Here is a 20,599-nt window from a genome sequence, read left to right as displayed (position 1 = left end):
GTGTTTTGCTTTTCTGGACATTGCTTTCTGAATTAGTGTCTGCCAAACTCAGGGCGTTCATGGACACCATGTGGTGCTCTGCTTTGACCACTGGTTTAGTGGCACCAGAAAATTTTTTTTTCCAACAAGCCCATTGATCAGACAGTAGAGACTGAAACCAAAGCTGATGATATTTTACAAAACAGCTGCATACCTGATGCATTCCTGTCAGTATATGTTTTACCACTGATATGAAGGGAGCAGGATGTAGTACCCTTCACAGCAGGGCATTGCCAAGCATAGTACTATTTAAATGTCTACTCATCTTCTAAGATGAGCCTAAAAAGTGCTGCAAAATTATTTATTGTCTTTATTAAGGTTGTGTTTCATTTTATGCTGATTTTGTTAAGGGAAAGACTATGTTCTGTATCACTTTTATGCATTTATGCACAAAGGCTGTGGCAGCAGGATGTGGCTCACAGAAAAGCAAGGAGGAAGAAGTTGGAACCTTAGCACTTTTGGCTTCAGCAAGTGCTGTTAAAAGCCTGGGCATTTGGAAATGAACATAGGGACTTTGCATTGTCTCACTGTTCTCCCCTGGAGCCAGTTTCTGTCCTCCCTCTTGGAATACTTTTTTTTTTTTTTTTTTTTTTGCATCCAGTCTCCTCACTGATTTTCTTTGTTGTTTTCTTTTTCTTTTCCTTTTCCTTTTTCTTCTTTTTCTTTTCTTTTTTTTTTTTTTTTTTTTTAAATGAGAACTGGCATAGTTTATCTCAAAAGACCTAAAGCAAAGCTAAATCCAGCTTTAAAGAACTTCCAGAGGTCTACCACAGGGGGCCCAAGTGTTTCTGAAAGGCACAGAGCCCCCAAGCAGATGTTGCTGCTCCTCCAGCAATGTTCATTATTATCAGGAAATGTAGTTCCGTTCTGGCTTTCTCCTAACAAGCAACTGCTAAGCAAGGTGCCTCTGCCCTGTGTGCCAGTCAGCTTGCTCAGCTGTGCTGGTTAAATGGCAAACAAATGCGCTGTGTTACATATAGGGGTAATATAAGCCCTGGGTGATATTATATATCACACCCCTGGGTGTGATGGAATTTTCTCCCAGGCAGGGGATTAACCTGCAACCTCATTTGTCTTGTACTACAATGCAGTGTCACCATGATAATAGCAAGGCAAATAAATAGTTTACTGCTTGGCTTGAGGTAAGTGAAAATTAACTACTTTTATTAACTAAAATGGTGAATGCTGACAAGAGAGAAGCTGAATGGACTCAAGGAAACCCTTACAAGACACATGGAGATGTGTGCCATGGTGAAAGACAGGCAGTCTGGGAGATCTGTCAGGAGTGGGTGAAACTGGAGTTATTAGGGGGTCAATGCTCTGCAAAATCTTCATAGACTATACAACATAAAAAAAATTGTGGAAATCGAAAATGCTTTTGTCCACTTGGTAGCACTGTTCTTTGCCAAACAAGCTGCCACTTATAAGTCCCTCATAAGATAAAAAAGGGCTGGATATTGTTTTCCATTTCTGACCTTAACTTTTTGTTTAACTAACTCTGCTTTTGATAGAGGATAGTGGTGGGGAAGGTATGCACCAGTCTCCCTTTTTTCTTTTCTCTCAAAAGATCTTGTCTGAAAGCTGCACTCTGGGAGAGTGTGAAGGCTGAAGGTGGAAAACAAACTTAAAGATGCTTTGTCCCATTCGCACACATTTAAAGTGACTCTGGAACTGGAGAGCATCTAGGAGTGGCCACAGTATTATAATTCAGCAACAACAGGCCTTGGACAATCTCAAGGGTCATCAGGTGAATTCCTTTCTTCAAATAACCCCAAAGAGAGGGTGAGGCAACTTATTGAGCAAATGAGCTCTGAAATTACACATATGGGAAAAAATATGGCAGCAGTCAGCATGTGTGGGTTACCCTGTCACAGAAGAGAAGAACTACTTCTCCCAGAGGACTATTTGCTGTTCTGTTTCTGTTTTCCACTCAGAGGAAAAGAAAAAAGCTGTTCACAGATGACAAGACAACCCCTTTTTTGACATTCTGGCTTGTCTCTGCTCCCAGCCATATCACCTCAGATTACTTAGAATAAGGCCTTCAGTTTTCAGACACTCTCTCTCATTTTATTTATTGGCTTCAATTCTAATTATATTGTGTTATATTGTATTATAGTGTGTTATCTTGCATTCCGATATCTTATTTAGCAAAATCCATAGACTCATAGAATCAAAATTAGTTTGTTTCTCTTCAGATTGTTGCTGCCCTACCCTTTCCACTTTTCACCTTTTCCTTTTCCCAGGGCATGGGTCCGTCGGTTACCCTGCCCCACTAGTCATGGAACCTGGCTGAACTGGCCCATAAACTGTTGACATAGGATCAGTTGAGGGCCCTTCTCGAAAACTTTCTGGACTCAAAGGCCATCTAAGCACACTAATTAGCATTCAGGGGTCATCTGAGGTTACGACTTGGCCAGTGAGGTTATCTGAGGTCACCCATCCAAAAATGTTGGGACTCAAAGGTCATCTGAGGACACCAGTTAGCACTCAGGGGTCATCCGAGGACACAACACAGCCAGTGAGGTCATTTGAGATCTCTGCTAAAAAAAATTTCTGGACTTGCTTAAAGGTCCTTTGAGATTCCCTATTAGTATGTGAGGTCATTCACTGTCATTATTTCAAACCTCTCTGCAGCTCCTGATTTCCTTGAATTTGGTGGTACTTCACTATAGTGGGCAGTTTGATCAGCTCCCCTCTCTACTTCCAGGATCCAGTCAGCAGTTCTGAGTCCACTGAGCCCCAAACCCATACCCCATGTCATGCTTCTTGCACTCAGCATGCAGAAGGAGCAACAGTGACACTTTCCTTGGCCTCTTACTTCTCTTACAGGTGTTCTTTTTTGTTTTTCTTTCTTTTTTTATTTTTGCCTGTTCATGTGACCATCTCACTTTTGCTTTATGGATTGAATTCTCCTTTCTTACACGCTGACTACTTACTTAAAATGCTTAGACAGTTGTACTGGGGCTCAGGATAACAGAGAAAACCAACACCACTCTGTACCCACTGGTATGCAGTAATAGAAAGTAGACTTACTTCATGCTGGAGATAGTGTCAAACACAAGACTGTAAAATCACAAATTTATTTTATTCCACTGTTATTTATTTTATAAAGAAAATAATTAGACCATCACCAGCTCCACAGCTGCTCCCATCGACCAGCTTTATTACATTCCACCAAGCCAACACTGTTTCAGTGCTGTATATTCTCAGCTTCATTGTGGGATGAAAGCTAATGGCCAACAGTTTTTTTAAAATGCTGAGAGCAGGAAAAGAAGAACAGTGTGAAGTAAGTGAAGGCGATAATATTGCCTTCTACCATGATATAAACGTGTGTGTAAAGGTGTTCATCAAGATTTAGTTTAGAAGAGCATTCAGGGACAAGAGGCTTACCCTTTCTGGAAGGTTGGTGAAGTCTCCAGATGGGCTTTGTTTGATGCAGCTCAGGATACAGTTGGCTTTCTGGGTTGCAAGGGCACATTGCTGGTTCATGGCCAGATGCCATCCACCAATACCCCCAGGTCCTTTGGCAAGGCCGAGCTACATCCTTTCATTCCCTAACTTGTACTGATAGTGGGAATTGCTGTAACCCAAGTGCAAGTCTTTGCTTTAGTCAATAAATTATGGCTGTCTAGACTGCATATTCTGCTATGCAAGTAGGCATGACAGGTATATACACTCACATACTCAGGTTTCATTGTTTTATATTGACAGGAGAAATCTTGGCAGTTGTTAGTTGCAATCTGTGTAGTGCTGCATACATGGATTCTGAAAAATTCAACTTAATCAGTTTAACCAATATAGGAATCTATGCAGAGCCAACAGGAAATCAAAGATTTTACAACCTGCTCATAATGTCCTGTATGCTAACTTCCCCATCTGTAACCAAGCCAATACATAAGTGCAGTAGTAGATTCTGTCATCACTCAGAGATGTACTTTACTGCTAGATCCACTCTTTAGCTTTGAATTTATTAAAAAAAAAAAAAAAAAAAAAAAGCAAGCCCTGCTTTAAGGAGATCTCCTGTCTTCAGCCAGGATTTAGCTGATATTCTGGAGATGACTCAGATTCTAGCAAAAATGCGCATCAGTGTAGGAATGCAGAGCAAACACAAAAAGTCCTCTCTCTTCCAGACTGCAGCAATAAGAAAAAAAGGTCAGTCTGGAAAGATTAAAGAGCTTTGTCAGTTCCGAAATATTCTTCAGGAGCCTAAAGCTCAGGAGACAGAACACACACGCAAGAAATATGTATGTATATTTTTAGTCAGCCAAATATGCCGAGTCTGGCTTGGGTTTTTAAAGAGATTACTCCACTGTTGACAGTGAGACAGCTGAGCACTGCAACCATAAGGCTGAGTGTGATCCTTCCCACTTCAATTAGCCTCAGCATGTTCATTAGTGGCAGCTGAGACACAGCTGGGCCTACAAATTGAAAATCCCATAAGGAACTACTGCTTAAGGTAGTTTAATGCAGAACTGATTAATTGTAGGTGGTATCTAACTAATGAAGTTATGCAATGATTTATATCACAGTAAAAAACACAACAATTTATGGTCATATTGGTCAGATCACAGTACACCAAGGAGTTCCCTACAGTGATTCCATGATTCTGGATTTAGTTATCTATCGGCAATCCCTATTGTAGGGATAGTTTAGTATTTAGATCATTATAGTCTATTTGCCCACTCACATCACTTTATGTGAAACCTTAATGCATGAGTGCTACATCTGACACCCCAGTTGGAATCTAACAGCTTGAAAAAATGGGCTCTTACTGCTCATGCAATAAATAAATCCTGCTTTCTACTGGCACCATTTAATGCTCACCTCCTTTCTGTCAGGTTCTTTCTTTGAAATAAAAGCTCTTCCACCCCCTTTTCCTCTTAGGACCAGTATGTTTCCTACAGTGAAAGAAGCACCATGCACTGAGACCACACTGGCTCTGCAGGCCCTATGAATGGGGGAATCCATCAGCAAGTGCCATACTAATGAAGGACCTTGGTTGGTGTGGCAGAAATACAGCCTGAACCAGTGATTGAGCACCTGGTAGGAAGGCAGGGCCAACCCTGGGGAGCTAAGTCATATGCAGTGCACCTGAGTGACAGGAAGGGATGAAGCCAGGATCCACCCCTTCCATCATTTAAGCATTGGCAGAGGCAATGAAGGTATTTCACTTGAGATCTCTGCCTACCTGAGGCCCTCCAAAGGTAAGCAGCTCTTTTCCTCCATTTCTGCATCCATAGCAAATGCATCTGGGCTGATCCTCATTTGCTGCAGGCAAAGGCTTTGCCACCCTGCTATTATCACAGTACTTTCCATCCCATTACAGCGTTATGCTAGACAGTCCAGACAGATATTTATTTACAATGGATTACTTAAAAATAAATAAATAAATAATGTGTTGGATGGTCACTAGGAGCCCAACTACACCAAAAGATGGAACTCTTGTAGTAAACTGCTTCTCACTATTAACGCATATCATTCCTCAGAGGAAGAATTCAAAGATGAAAATGAGTTTTTGAAAGCTTTTTTGACCTGCACACAGCCCATATAGTTCTCTCATATGGCCATCTGGGAAGTCAGACAGCACATGGAGAATGACAGTGGATTACAGAGAATTAAATAAGGTCATGCTGCCCATTCATGCAGCTGTACCCAATATGGCCTCCCTGATGGACACATTGATTAGGGAGATAGAAACCTACCACTGTGTCCTAGACTTGGCAAATGCATTCCTCAGTATTCTCATCCATGAAGAATTGCAAGACCAGTTTGTATTTACGTGGGGAGGCAGGCAGTGGACCTTCCAGGTCCTGCCTCAAGGATACGTGCATTCACCAACCTACTGTCATAACTTAGTTGTGTGTGACCTAGCAGAGTGGAATAATCCTAGTAACATCAAACTGTACCACTATAGTGATGATCTCATGTTGACATCTGACTCGCTGGAGGCATGAGGAAGGGCAGTAGATTCATTAATTGATCATTTACAAGAGAAAGCCCTGTACTGTCAGCTAAGACATGCCCTAGTGCAAGCTGAAGTGTTGATCCAGGACAGGAACACGGCCTGTATCTTGCCATGAAAGGCAGACCTACCTCTTCTGGTACCTCTGAAACATATATAGCACACCCTGTGATTCTCTTTGAGTCCACAGGATCGCTGAGAGGAGCAACATGACATGGAGATGCTCCAGTGTCACTATAAGATCAGCGTGGCACCAAATGGTGAAGTATGTGGGACTGATGGAATGCAAGCTGAACCTTCTCTTGTCCAAGCAGCTATGTGCCTTCAGGAGAGCCACTGAGTACTGGCCCACAAAGGAACATGAATCTCAACTAAGAACCAATCATCAATCGTCTTATATTTTCTCAATCTACACCGAGACGGGCAAAATTCTACAAAGCATCATTGACTCACGCTATGAAGGGGTGGAGTGTAGCAGAAATGCTAACTCACAGCCTGAACTAGTGATTGAGTGCCTGGTGGGAAGGCAGGGCCAACGCAGGGGAGCTCAGGGGCATTCCTTTCCCAGACCTTATTTAAGGGTTGGCAGTGGAGGTGAGGGCATCTCACTGGAGATCGCTGCCTACCTCAGGCCTTCCAAAAGTAAGCAGCTCTTTTCCTTCATTTCTGTGTCCACAGCTACTGCATTTGGGCTCATCCTCATTTGCTGCAACCAAAGACTTTGCCACCCTGCTATTATAGTGGTGCTTTCCATCCCATTACAGCATTACAACTGGTATCACGGTAATGCTAAAATGAAGGCAGAAAAGGTGTGAAACCTTGTGTCCAAGGGAACAGAGTCACTTTACAAAAACAAAGTAAGTGAGGAAATGAATAGGTCAGATTCAGACTCTTATTACTAGACATTACTTCACCTAGAGGCCCTCCTCTTGCCTCACAGATGTAGCTTTTTTTCAACAGCCGTTCATGCATTTCAGTGGGCCAACAGCATAAAAGGAATCTAAAAACAGGTTAAAGCCTGAAACCAAAGAGCAGCTGTTTCATTAGCAATGAGAGAAGCAGAAGGAAAAAGAATTGTAGGACAATATATTACTGAGTGATTTTTATGTTATATATTTCATGCTATCTTACAGAAGGTCTTCGAGTATCTGGTCATTTCAGATTTGCAGTAACTGACAGAGCTAGAACCTACCATGTGTGCTCTTCTCATCTTCTTAAAAGGAAGATTATTAGGAAATGGGGATCTGAGACATGAACACAGTATGCAGAGCTAACAGATGTCTTATGGGATCATGGAATCATAGTATGACTTAGGTTGGAGGGGACCTTAAAGATCATTGAGCTTGAACCACCCTGCCATGAGCTGATTGTCCTCCACCAGCTCAGGCTGCCCATGGCCTCATCCAGCCTGGCCTTGGGCATCTTCAGGGCTGGAGCATCCACAGTTCTCTGGGCAGCAATGCCAAAGCCTCTAAGTAAAGTATTTCCCCCCAACCATCTAAATTTCCCCTTTGAGTAGAAAGCCATTCTCCCTTGTCCTATCACTATTAGACCATGTGAAAAGTCATTCACCTTCCTGCTTATAAGCTCTCCCTTCAAGTACTGGAAGACCACAATGAGGTCTCACCAGAGATCTAATCTTGCACTAGAACAGGAAGGTTCTAGAAAATCTCAGGTGATAGCAAGAAACTGCCTGTTGTAGAATGTTCCAAGGGGAAGAGAGACTGCCTGCTGGGAGCTGCATCACTGCTGTGCTCTTACTTACAAAGTATCAGCTGTAGAAGATGAATTTTCTGCATTCTACAGGTCCTTGGACACCTACACTTCTGTAGAAAAGAAATCCCTTTTATCCTGATTAATTCTTGTCCTTTATTCAAGAACTCTGCAACTCATCAAAAGGCTGATCCCAGCCTTTAAAGAGTCTGCCAGGCCAAGTTATTCAGCTAGCTTGGAATAACAAACTGAAAACAGAGAGCCAAGCAAAGTAGGATTCATTGTGTTAGCTGGGGTAATAGCAAACAGAAAATCATGTGTAAGTACGTGGATATGGCAGTTTAGAGCAAGAATTGGATTTAATAAAAATGAGGTTAGGGATGAGAGCTCTCAGAGCTCATATTATACAATCATTAGCTGGTATGGACGTAAAGGCCAAAAATGAGATCAGAGAAATAACAAATAGGGTGTTAAGCCACTGGCAACTATATGACGTGAGAAAAGACAAAGCTAAATCCTCCAAGGGAAGAGATGCACCAACATTCAGATTACAAGCAAGGCTTGGAAATGAAAATTTAAATTCTTCTTCTATAGAGACCTGAATTTATCAATAACACTTCATTCCCCAGTCTCTAAAGAAGCTACCTCAAGGGTCATTTCACTCTGAGAATGCCAACTGACACATGGAAAACATTACTAAGATCAGCTTTAAAAGGTGGGATGAAGGATGCCCCTGTTTGTGTCAGTAGAGAGACTGCACCATCTATGACAAGATGGTGACATACAGGACACGCCAGTGTTTCATCATTTCCAGACTTCATTCCTTAGGACATGCTTCACTGCCTACTTCTGGTCCTGGAGTGGGCCTGGTGTGTGAATGACCACTGGTGACTTCCTATGGCTCCTGTTACTCTTGCTACCATTCAGCAAAAGGTAAGAAAGATGGGCAGCTTCTGAGGAGCTGAAGAAAACTGTCAGGTTCAGCTACATCCTGAGGGGTCAAGGCAGAGGGCCATGAGGAAAAGGAGGGCAGGGAGAGAACAGGAGAGGGAAGGATTTTTCAACAGGAGAGCAGATGTTATAGAGAGAAAGCAACTACAGGTCCTCTTTTTCTCACTGATGGAGGTCATACACACAGAGACTGCAATGCTCTTAAGACTGGGAAAAGCAATACCTGTGATAGTACAAAATGACCACAACCAGCTCAAGTGTTTGGCAGCGAAAAATCACACCTGAAGAGCCGCTGTTATCTGAAAATAGCAAAGCAAACAACTTTGTGCACTGCCTCTCCTTCTGTTTGTGTCAGCTTTAGCCTCAGAAGTCAGCTGATGTTTTAAAGACCTTGGCAGCCAGGGGTAGAATTCATCTGAAAAAAATCAACTAACAGGTTCACATCTGAGCTACTTGGATTAACCTCTCTTTAAACTTAATGGACATAGTACCATTCATCACACACTAAAATAGGCCAGGTGAGTCATGCTTAAAAATACCCAGTCCTCTCCCTTAACTAATAAGGGAGCCCTAGAGCTCTTGGTGCAGCTGTAGATGTACATCCATCATAAATTTCTGAGGTGCCAAGGAGTGAATCCCTCTTTAGGTTTCTGGCAGTGACCCTGAGACTAAGGAATGAATCCTTGATCCAGCTGACCCATCTCTCCTTTTCCAGCATAGCTTGAGGATCAGCTGGGAGAAATGCCTGTGCTGTGCTCTACTCTATTTTCCTCACTTAGTACAAGCAGCGGAGAGGAGTGGAGCTTTGGGATGGATGTTTTGGGATTGTCTGATCTCCATCACAAATGGGGAAGGAGAGAGAAGGTCCCCCTGTGCTCGGCCAGGAGGGCTGAAAGGCAAAACTGCCCAGGGAGATTGTTACTGACAGGAAATAGCCATCTCTGGGGCTGAGAACCACATAGGGCTCTTTGAAAGAAAAGCTCTTATAACTGTGAAGAAAAGGCTTCCACTCACAGGACTCAACAATATCAGTGGGAAGACTGATGGCCTTACAGGTTTCATTTACCCACATTGCTAGCATCCCCCCAGAGGCTGGCATTGGGGGGAATTAATTATTTGCGGTTAAGCAGTCTGGAGAGGATGGGAAAATAGTTTGGGCAGCACAGCCCTAAGCAGAAACCATATCTGACTTCTGCGTCAATTCCAAGAACAACAGTTTTTCATCGAACCCTTTTCCAGCATCCCAGGGTATTTCTCACAGTCACTTCTCCCCCATGACTATGCTGGAAAGTAGCATTATGTAAGACCTGCTTTCCTCATGGGAGACCACACTGTCCCAGACTGGGATACCCACAGCGCTGCTGAGCTGAGGATGTGCTGGTGCTTGCCAGCAGCTCTTTGCCAGCACTCAGGAGCAGAGGAACAGCACTCAGTGCTTAGGCTTGCAAGGGAATACTGATATTGACATTTTCATTTACCTGTGTGTACATACACTTAATGTAAAGAATTTAGACAAAGCTCACTTTGGAGTTATCAATCAGTGCAAAGACAGATGCATTCTGTATGGATACCCCAATGACTGCTGTGCATTCTTTGTAATTTGCTCTACACTCATTAAACTTAAAACTAATATAAAGTAAGTGCACAACTGAGCATGCTAATAATAGCACCAGTCCATTTCTTATACTGTTTCCATAAAGATATTTTTTATAGCACCTTTGGCACAACTGAGACCTTGCATAATTAAATTTGATTTTACTTTCTTACAACTCTAAGCTTAACTGGAGATCTCTAATTAGTTACAATCATTCTTTTCTGGAATGTGTTCTACTTAGCATAATCTTGTACTCATCTAGCCAAACACCATATGTATTTATTAATATCTCCTACTGATAGCTTTGTAACTGAGACATTTTGACCAAGTGAGATAAATAACTACGTGCATCACAACCACGACTTTTTGTGTGGCATCTGCTTTGGGTGCTAAGATGATATACTCAGTGAAGAATAGCAGACTACACATTACAACTCCAGCCATGTACTGATTATGTAAGTTATTTTGTCATAGCAATGCTTACCAGTTCTTCAGAGCTTTCTATTCACAGATGTAGGGCACAGTATGCCTTTGGAAGCTATCTGGCACACAAAAGCCTTTGAAAAGATCCACAAATAAGTTAAAAGTAATGGAATTTGAAAAAGCATTTGCACCTACCAAAAATACTGCAGGCTCTCAATGTCTTTAAGTCAACGCCACCTCTAACTTCCATTCACTGTTTTCTCAACACTTAGCATTCAAAAATCTTAAAGGTAACACCAACATTATGTTATGTAAATAAATAATGACACCATTTCATTTACTCACAGATTTCTGTGCATACAGGTTGGATACATGCTTTGTGCTTCCAAAATGTTTTATTTTTTTCTGGACAGAAGCATCGTAAATGTACCACGGGCAAAAGAAGCTAAAGATTTGGGTTACTGCATTTCAGCTGGAACACTAATGCATACCATGCCCTTCTCCCAGCACATTTAAATTAGTGATGCAATTAAAGCAATTGACAGCAGTTTGGCTTACTTTCAGACTGAAATGTAGTTGATAGAAATGGTCTAAAACCAAAAACAAAAAGATATCAAGCTGAAATACCATGTCTTCATGTATTCATGATATTTCTGGGTACACATACTTACTAAAAGACAACATCCTGACTTTGTGAAAATTATTTTAGACCAAAGAAGTACTGGATTATGGAATATAGTAGAATTCAGCCCCAAATTTTTAATGTGCCAGCATCAAACAAGAGGTTTCATGTTCTGCTCTTACAGCTCTCTATTCTAGGTCACAGACAACAACCCTCACTGTAAAGTGGCAATGAGCTTTATAGTTTACACTACTTCTCTTTTTGTGCATTATGGTTTCTTATCTTTTCTCTTTATCGGTTTGTATCTGGTACACCTACTTTGTTACTGATGTAAAGAAGCAATTCAAAATGCAATTATTTATTTTCACATTAATCTTCCTTGTTTAAATAATTGATGAACATGGACACTTGGAGTCAGAGGTCATTACTGCTTCTGCCTTTCTGATCTTTGTGGTAGCAACTCTGTCAAGCCACTAGAGAACAAGTCTCGAATTGCTCAGTCTTTGATCAGCCAGATTTGAAACTGCCTGAATACAAATCTCTGCTCGCTCCTCCAAAATCTGTTCTCCACAATCTACCCCGTTTGCCTCACATACACTTAAGCACCTGATTTTGCATTGTCTTCTTCATCTTCTGTATCACAAGGAGTCTGGGAAGCCACAGACTGCTCATCCTGCAGTTCACCTCTCTGTCCAAACATCCAAACACTCTGGGTCACTTCTGCTAGGCAAAAGGCCTGGCAGCATAGAGCCACTACCTCACGACACTGCTGTACCCTAACAGCACAGAGTCACACCCTACTTCTCTGCAAGGATCTTCTGCTGGGGTTCATAGATGTCATTTTGGGAAATCCCAAACTATGGTCACTTCTGCAGCACTGAAAACTACGCCATCTTCATCCAAACTTTTCTAACCTTGTATTTCATTATCCAGTAATTCATGTCAATATACATGGCCCAAGCCCATAACAAACCCCTGATGTCTCTTACAATGCAATGGAGAAACTCCCATCTTAACCCTGAGACTGCTCATCTGCTGGGGCATCTCGTGACAGGAGCAGTTCCCTTTCATGGTTTTAATACAGCTTGTGTTATACGATTTCACAGCCATTAATATATTCTAATAGATGTGTAGGATGACCTCCTTTCATAACATTGAACTTTAAAAATTCATTACAATCTGAAGAAAATACTCTGGACTAGGAAACAGTTCATTCTGAGGGAGATAAGTTGGTGGCTTCCTGCTAATCAGCACTGCTAACATTTTAATATATACAGTATTTTCTCAGAATGTTGAATAAAATTGTTAGCTGTAAGAGGGAATAAATGTTATAAAGATAGAAATCTCTACTGCCATTTAAGTGATAAGTTAAAAAAAAAAAAAAGCCATCTTTCATGCTTGGGGGTATTTTTCACTCAGAAGTCACTTTTTAATCTGATTTAAATCCAATTAAGTCTGAACATCTAAAATGAAGAACAAGTCTTTGAATTTATGTATAACTGATTTAACTAATCACTGTTTCACTGCAGAGCTACTAAGCAAACAAACTATGAAAAATAAATGTGAAATCAGACCCAAACCACAGGCAGCCTTGATTTTAGTTTTTAAATAAATTAGTAATCATGTTGCACAAAGCATGGCCTTTTTTTTTTTTTTCTTCTTTTTTTGCTATCAGCAAGCCTAAGTTGCAGTTATTAGATTTAGAAACTAACAGTGAAAAATGGTGCTATAGTTCACAAAAGACATTTTTTTGCCTTCCCATTTAGGACAGAAAGCACTTGCAATCCCTGATGTGCACAGAGCCCCAGAAATACCAGTTTCTGCCACATTTTATTGGTAAGTTGAAGAAAGATTGCATTACAGCCATCACAGCTGTAGCCAGCTGCATGCCACAGAACATCATAATTGTATAACTCCAGGATAATGGAAAAACTTTTAAAGCTTCCTGTCATAAGATATCTCCCATTAAGCTGCTGTCTGCCTGACATGTGCAAACCGCCATCTTATCGATGAGACGACACTGAAGTGCTGCCAGAGGATCAGTGCCTGCTGCAGCAGCTTCCTCGCTGTGGGTCACAACCCACTGCTACAGGAGAGCTCCTCCCTGAGTGCCCCAGCACCAGGGCACCAGCCTCCTGGAGGCAAATCTCTCTGCCATTTTAACCTCCCTTGTGCGGTGCACGCTCCTGTCCATTGGAACAGAGCTTCCAGAGGCTTTCCATCAGGAAAAGCATTATGCAGAAGCAACACATTCCTGAAATCCCCATCATTTGCCTATCATAGTGCAGAGACAGCTGCAAACTGTGCCTCCAGCAGCTGCAGCTGAGAAATTCAGTGTCTGTTTGGCCTGGACTGGAAAAGGAGGCAGCCCCCAAATGACAGCTCCCAATCACCGCCTCACTCCTTCCCATGAAATAAAGCATTTCTCCCCCTTTTTGAACTATGCAACAGTGCATAGACGTGCCTTGGAGATGCAGATATACATAGAGGGAAATAAACTGTCTGAGATTATTTCTGAAACCTCTACACAATTCTGCAAGTCCAGCTCAGTACTGTAGCAACAGGCAACAAACCGCTCACACTGCCATTTTGCAGTGACTTTTCTCAAGGTTTAAGTGAAAAAAATTACTTACTTAGAAAGGGGCTTTTTTGTTGTTTTGTTTGTTTGTTTGTTTCAAATAATACTTTTATTGATAAACTAGTATTTACTATAAAGGGGAAAAAAACCCAAACGCATCAAAATTAAGGCAACTGGACTTTCTGTTCTTCAGTCCATAACATACACGCATTCCATTTTTTCATCTTGTTTGCAGTCCCTGCCTAACAATCCTTGGCACTAGAGAGGATTAACAACAGGATGATGGTTATAATCATACCAGGCCTGCCAAGCATTAGCTGAGTGCCATTAAAGGCCCAAGAATTTCAGCTGGAACTACAGGTATTTCTCTTGTTACAAAAACAGCACTGGGGAGCCCCCAGGCAACAGGAGTAATACAAGAGGCTGATAATGCAAACAAACCCCATATTTGATCTCAGAAATGATGTTTCAGTCCTGAAGCTCTTCAACACAGGTATCTGCCAGCTACATGAAATGGGTTGCATATGTTGACATTGTGCACAGCAAGCTGTTTCACCTTGTACTTGTTACACCTCCACTTCATAGAATCGTTAAGGTTGGTAAGACCTCTAAGATCCCCAAATCCAACCCCACTTACTCAGGCTGTCACAAAGGAACACATTTCTGTGCACTCCACCTCTAGGGCTGACATACTAAAAGATGCTTCTGAGTATTTTATTTTATTTTTTTTCTTGAACATGGACTACCTGGAAAATTAAAAGGAAAACATACCATTGTGAGATTTGATCTATTTCCTCTCTCATATGGAAAAAGGTTAGTTATAAGTAACACAAAGTGATGGATCTGTGGGAGAGCAAAATTAGCTATGACATGGTTTAAAGCACTTTAATAAATTTATTAAAAGTCAAGATGTGCTTCAAAATAAATCTCAGTGCACTTTCAAAAAATTGCATGGCTTAAAAAAGATGCACTCAAGGAATGAAGCAACACTTTTTTTTTTTTTTTTTTTTTTTTTTTAATTGCATTGGGAATTATCAGTGTGGTTCCAGTAGCAGAGTTTTTTTTCTGCAGCATTCTAATGAGCACAACCAGATGTATGAACCTTAATGCTTCTAATTTACAGAAATGGGGAGACACGGTGTTACGTACAAAGCATTTGTGCAGTGTTTATTATGGAGCAGTTTTCCCTTCACCTCCATATACCGTAGTCACTGTAGGAAACACAAAGAATGGAAAAAAGAATGGATGTGGCTGACAGCAATTACTGATGAGTTGGTTCTCATTGTTTTTCCCTGTATGATTGTGTTTCAGTATGTTGCTATGTTAAATATAGCATACTCTGTCAATTAAGTTATATTTCCCACTTATAAGCCCATAAACAAAGCAAATAAACCAGTGGAATGAAGGGGTGGGAGGCAGGCACGGGAGGGAGGCACAATTTAGCAACTGCTTGAGACCACATACGATTAAGACAAACAAGGTATGGCAATTCATGTGCACACAAACACGCTCCTATTATTCAAGGCTGAGCAAATCTCCCAGGGGACAGTTTAATGGCCACTATCTACCTCAAACAGATGAAATCCCTTTTCTTAATCCCCAGTCCCCTGAACTTTATTCCACTGCTATTTAAATTTGTCATAAAATCTTTTATTTGCCTTGCCATGTTATTACCTAATCAGTAAGTATATTATGCTCTAATGATTTGTATGTGCTCGCTTCGGTACGTGAAAAGAAGCCAGGTTACAGTGCCTTCCCAAGCAAGCTGTAAATAAAAACACTGTACAGAAAAAGACAGAGAAGAAACCATACAGCAAGATCAAAAGGCCCTGGGTCCTCATCCTAGGCAATTCTCAGGAAAAGACACATCTTTCTTCTTTTGCAAATGCACTTTTTTCTCTTCTCATCAGTATATTTAGTCTGTGCCATCTTACCCCTCGGCAATGCCTGCAGCAGGAAGAACAAGCTGTTAGCCTCTGGGGCTGCGTCTGCAGCATGGGGAAAAAGACAGAGGTGCTCACAGACCCCATTCTCTGGCTCCCTGAGTCACCACTACTTGACAGGCCACAGGGCAGCACTGGGATTACACCATGCTTCACGCTGCGAAAGAGTGGCAGGCCAGGTAAACAGGCTGGTTTAGCATCCGGAAAGGGACAATAATCAAAATGTGAATTAAACTGGTGTGAAAAACCTACTTGCATCCCATGTCCGCACAGGGTTTGGGTGTGTAACTCAGGGCAGTGCATGTTGCTGACTTGCTGTAAGGCTGTTAGAAGAACAGAACTGGAATTGAGCACGAGCTGATGGTCTGTATCCCCTCCTCCAGTCTGAACGGAGCAGCCAATAAAAGCTACCAGAATACAAGAGGCAAAATATTTACTGCCTGTTTATTTATGCGTGCCACCCAGTCACCTTGAATTATAATGTCACTCCAGTTCCTCCAGTTCCTGTGTTTTGAGCCTTCTAGACTCTTTTTTTTTTTTAAACCAAGAGAGTAAATTGAGCAGGAAATATTATTGAACCCAACACATCACTGTGTGCTCACGGCTGCTAAAAACTCTATGACTGTCCTCTCAAGTTCCATTAAAATAGAACTTAATATTTTTTCTAAACTATAACCGTATGTATAGAAAGCAAGTATGAAAAAGAAAAAAAACCAAACCAGGGCCGTGACTACGTCTGGTTCTAGCAGAACCGTGAACTACGATTTGGAGTTCCTTGACAGAGGCAGAAGTTATAAATATCAGCAAGTGTTGTGCACTGCTTCCCCCATGTCTTCTCAGTGCAATCTGTTCACTGCTTCGAGACCCAAGACAGCCACGTATTCTACTTTCCCTGTCAGTGGCCAATTTGCAAGAAAGCGGGTCATAAAAATTTACTTTGTAGCAAGCAGTACAGTACATAGTCATTCAACATTGATGTTGTTAGAGGATAGCAAATCAATCAGCAGTTCTTATTCAGTACAGTTGTAAGCCACCTGCTTCTATCCCTCCAAAGCAGGCTGTTGCAACAAAGTCATCACTGCCGTGCGATCAAACAATTATTTTAAAAAGTCAAGACAATGCTGCGTCAAAAGGTTTCTAACTGCCCTACCACTTAATTAAATGAAATGGTTCAACTAGAAAGAAATTTCAGAAAGAAGAAGTAACTTGCCACTCCTTGTGGAGGTTCACTCTAATCAGAAAATATTTATTATAGAATTCTCCGAGTCAGAAGAGATCCTGAAGGGCCATCTGCTCCAACTCTCCACCTTCCCAACTCCAGCCGTGCTGCCAGCTGCAGGCTGTAACAAACTCCTGTCCACACATCTACATTAACACACAACAACAGCTCACCCCAGCCCCCTGCTCCCACTGCACAGTGAGGCAGCTCAAAGGGCACCTATCTGTTAGGGCACTGTCTCCTTTGGACTCCTTTTCGTGTTTGCACTGCTTAGGAGTTTTTCCTATAAATCACTTGTATACTTAGTGTCACCAGCTTCATGAATTCATTTATCTTCACTAAAAGCATCATTGCCTGTGTTGATATCACCTGGTTCTTCAGTCCATGTGTTTCTCTTGCACACTCGTCTTCTAATTTCAGCTGCTCAGTGCCCAGGTATCCAACACTAAGGAATATTAGTTGGATTTGCTTGACTTCAGCTCCACTTTTCTCTCATTCAACAAGCCAAAAGAATGCTTGTAACCTAAAATATTCAGTGATGTTACATTACATATTTGATAATGGCTTTCCAGTTTGTGAACTGTTGCCTCTTCTTTGCATCTGGCAATAGCCTGAGCTTAATAAACCAGTTATTTTTGCTATCGGCAGTATTCTCAGGTCATAAAAAATGCAGAAATCTCATTCTGGAGTTACTGCTCTCTTTGACATAATGCTTTATTTTCCATTTCGTCTCTCCATTTGCAAATGTTGGTATGATTTCTTTTGCCTCTGTTGCTGAGCATTACCCCAAGTACAGATGAAATTCCATTAACCAAGATTTTTTTTTTTTTTTGCTATACTACTCTGCAATTCTTTTCCTCTGAACTATCTGAACAGTTTCACTACTCAAGCTCCTAACACTTAATATTTTTAAGCCATCACAAATCATTTACCTCTTTCAAATTAAGACCTGATCATTACGGAAGCCATTCACACATTTTTGGCTTTTTTTCTTTTTCTTTTTCTTTTTTTTTTAAAGTTAGTGCTTTGCCAATTGGTTTATTTCACTTTGACTGCATTTGTTGAAAGGTACTTTTTGCATAGCACATATTTTCTGAGAGGAAAATGTTTCTGCATGCACATTTATGATATGCCATGGTGCACAGTTCAGCCACACTAGAACTTGCTGGCACGGTGCTAGACTCGTTCTTCTATATTAAAGCCAGCTCTCTGAATTTGACCTTGCTGCTGCATTATGGTACTCTCATTACGAACTAAAATTGCTAAAGATACATTCTTTTGTGTTTGGCTTCCCTCATTGATTTCTGTTCCTACTTAAACACAAGAGTTGGTCTCATTTAAACACAAATTCAGAGCAAAAACTCGTAAAGCAGGTCAGCACAAACACCATGTTTGACTCTTTTCTGAACACAGACCTTTCTCCAGCTTCTGCTGCCTCCCCATAGTTCTTAAACTCTCGTAATGAAAGATAGGTATCTGCAGCCCATTATTTTGATGAGGGCTCAGAACACATTCAGTTTGGGCTGCCACAGAGCACTGATGGAACGGGCCTGGAGTTGCCCAAGCACTGCCTTCCTCAGAGGGCAGCCAGGCTCCTGCTCTAACCCTCTCTAAGGCCATAGAATTATTAGGGCTGAAAAAGACCTCTAAGATCCCCAAGTCCAACCCAAACCCACCCCCACTGTACCACTGGCCATGTCCCTCAGTGTCACATCTCCACATTTCTTCAACGCTTCCAGGGACGCTGACTCCACCACCTCCCTGGCAGTCTATGCCAGTGCCTCACCACTCTTTGTTCCTAAAATCCAACCTGAAATATGCTCATGAAGCCCAGCGCTCCCTGCAGCCTACACTGCAGACATGCAAGACAAGTTTTCCAGCGTATTTTCCCAGCCTATCCTCTCACTGCAGAAATTTTAGTTACCTGGCCCTCCCTTCCTTCAAATGTCTTCTAGACCAGGGCAGACTGGAGACTTTGCAAGAGTAACGATACAATTTCAGTCACGTTTCCATTAATACTATCAGTATTCTAAGACTGAGGTCCAGACTACATGCTAATTCTAGCTTTATGTGACTAGTACAAGAAAAAGGGACCTTGGAATGAAAAAAAAATGATAAATCACTTACAGCTCCAACTGAACCCCCTGGACCACTGGAAAAAAAAAAAAAAAGAGCATATTTTCAAATCCCATACTTTTCTAAAGCTAATCTCTTTAATTTTATAACATCTAGGGCATAATTATAGAACATAGGAGATTGACATTTCTCATTGCTACTCCCAAAGTGGATGAACTTGCTAGAAAGAGATGGCATACTTTCAATTTATTTGAAATAGTATTACTTACACTGGACAAGTTTTCTTTGTCACAGATACAAGAGACAATTTTCAGGCACTGCCATATCATTTGTCAATTTCACATACACTGATAGCAAACGCAGTGGCTAAACAGGTGAAAAGGTCATCAGGGATAATTTCTCTTTTCTGGACTGTCGAAAATATGTGTATACTGTAATCCCATACAGCTTACATTTCTGTAATGCTTTAACTCAGGAAGACAGATTGCTTTGAACTTTCTCACTGAGCAATACTTAGACAACAAAAGCCTTCATCTTTACGCCTCTGAACTTTGCAGGCACATAGTAGGGCAGCCAATATTTGTGATTTAAATCATCCTACATGTCCCTAAATACTTTCCAGTGATGTCTGAATATTTGTTGGTTCGAGAATCGTGCATTTTCAGAGACTGCTGAGGCTCTAAGCAGAAAGGACTGTGTGATCAGGAGCAGTCTGAGGTCATTCTTTCAAATGGTAGAGATACAAATCCTTTGGTGCCGAAGAGGGTAAAAATTTAAATGAGTTCATAAAACAAACGAAAAAACTTCTGCTACAAGTTAGGTAACTTATTCAGTCACGTTTCCATTAATACTATCAGTATTCTAAGACTGAGGTCCAGACTACATGCTAATTCTAGCTTTATGTGACTAGTACAAGAAAAAGGGACCTTGGAATGAAAAAAAAATGATAAATCACTTACAGCTCCAAATTTCCCTTTCCTATAAGCATGAAAGCAAATTTTATTCTGCTAAGTATTCACACTGTCTTGTTGGTCAGGTTGAAAGACTGTAGCAGTAAAGAGGTCTGAGAGATGAGCAGTCAAGAGAGTGGAGAATGAAGTGTAGAGAAGTCACTTTCATTAGTTTTCTTTTTTAGTAGAATTGAAAATATTTCCTATTTAGGAAATAAAAATAAAAAAGTTTAGCAGTACTTACCTTTTTTTCTAAGCTGCCTCCTACCCTGAAAATTCACAGAACAAACATGTGCAGCTAAAGATGGAACTTCATCAGCTTAATGAGTGGCCAAAGCTGTGGTCAAGCAGAAAACCACCTACACCACAGCTGCACTTGTACTTGTAATCTACTTGCTTAAGTGTCCATAACCCTTAACTTGATGGGGAAGAGTTTAACTTTAAAGTTACTGCTTACATTAACGTACCTTCTAACGTTCTACAATTGTATCACCAGAAATGTTGTGTTAAGGCATGCCTGCTCTGAGTC

The 20,599-nt window shown here is 41.2% G+C and overlaps 2 long non-coding RNA genes across 3 annotated transcripts in view; one reads left to right on the top strand and one right to left on the bottom strand.

Moving 5' to 3' along the window:
- LOC128086124 (uncharacterized) overlaps positions 1 to 20,420 on the bottom strand; it is an 84,848-nt gene extending 64,428 nt beyond the window's left edge. For both annotated transcript variants that reach the window (XR_008209246.1, XR_008209245.1), the window contains exons 1-2: positions 20,315 to 20,420; positions 10,744 to 10,816 (exon numbers count right to left, since the gene is read on the bottom strand). This is a non-coding gene — a long non-coding RNA (uncharacterized LOC128086124). The remainder of the gene's footprint in view (positions 1 to 10,743; positions 10,817 to 20,314) is intronic.
- LOC128086121 (uncharacterized) overlaps positions 1 to 20,599 on the top strand; it is a 185,371-nt gene that overhangs the window by 151,173 nt on the left and 13,599 nt on the right. Inside the window, exons 5-7 of the long non-coding RNA XR_008209242.1 lie at positions 1,607 to 5,243; positions 13,071 to 13,140; positions 14,118 to 14,242. This is a non-coding gene — a long non-coding RNA (uncharacterized LOC128086121). The remainder of the gene's footprint in view (positions 1 to 1,606; positions 5,244 to 13,070; positions 13,141 to 14,117; positions 14,243 to 20,599) is intronic.

This window comes from Tympanuchus pallidicinctus, unplaced genomic scaffold (genome assembly GCF_026119805.1).
Source record: "Tympanuchus pallidicinctus isolate F22 unplaced genomic scaffold, pur_lepc_1.0 scaffold3, whole genome shotgun sequence".
NCBI lineage: Eukaryota > Metazoa > Chordata > Aves > Galliformes > Phasianidae > Tympanuchus > Tympanuchus pallidicinctus.
Note: the sequence above shows the minus strand (reverse complement) of the source record. Positions and strands in the feature narration are given on the sequence as shown.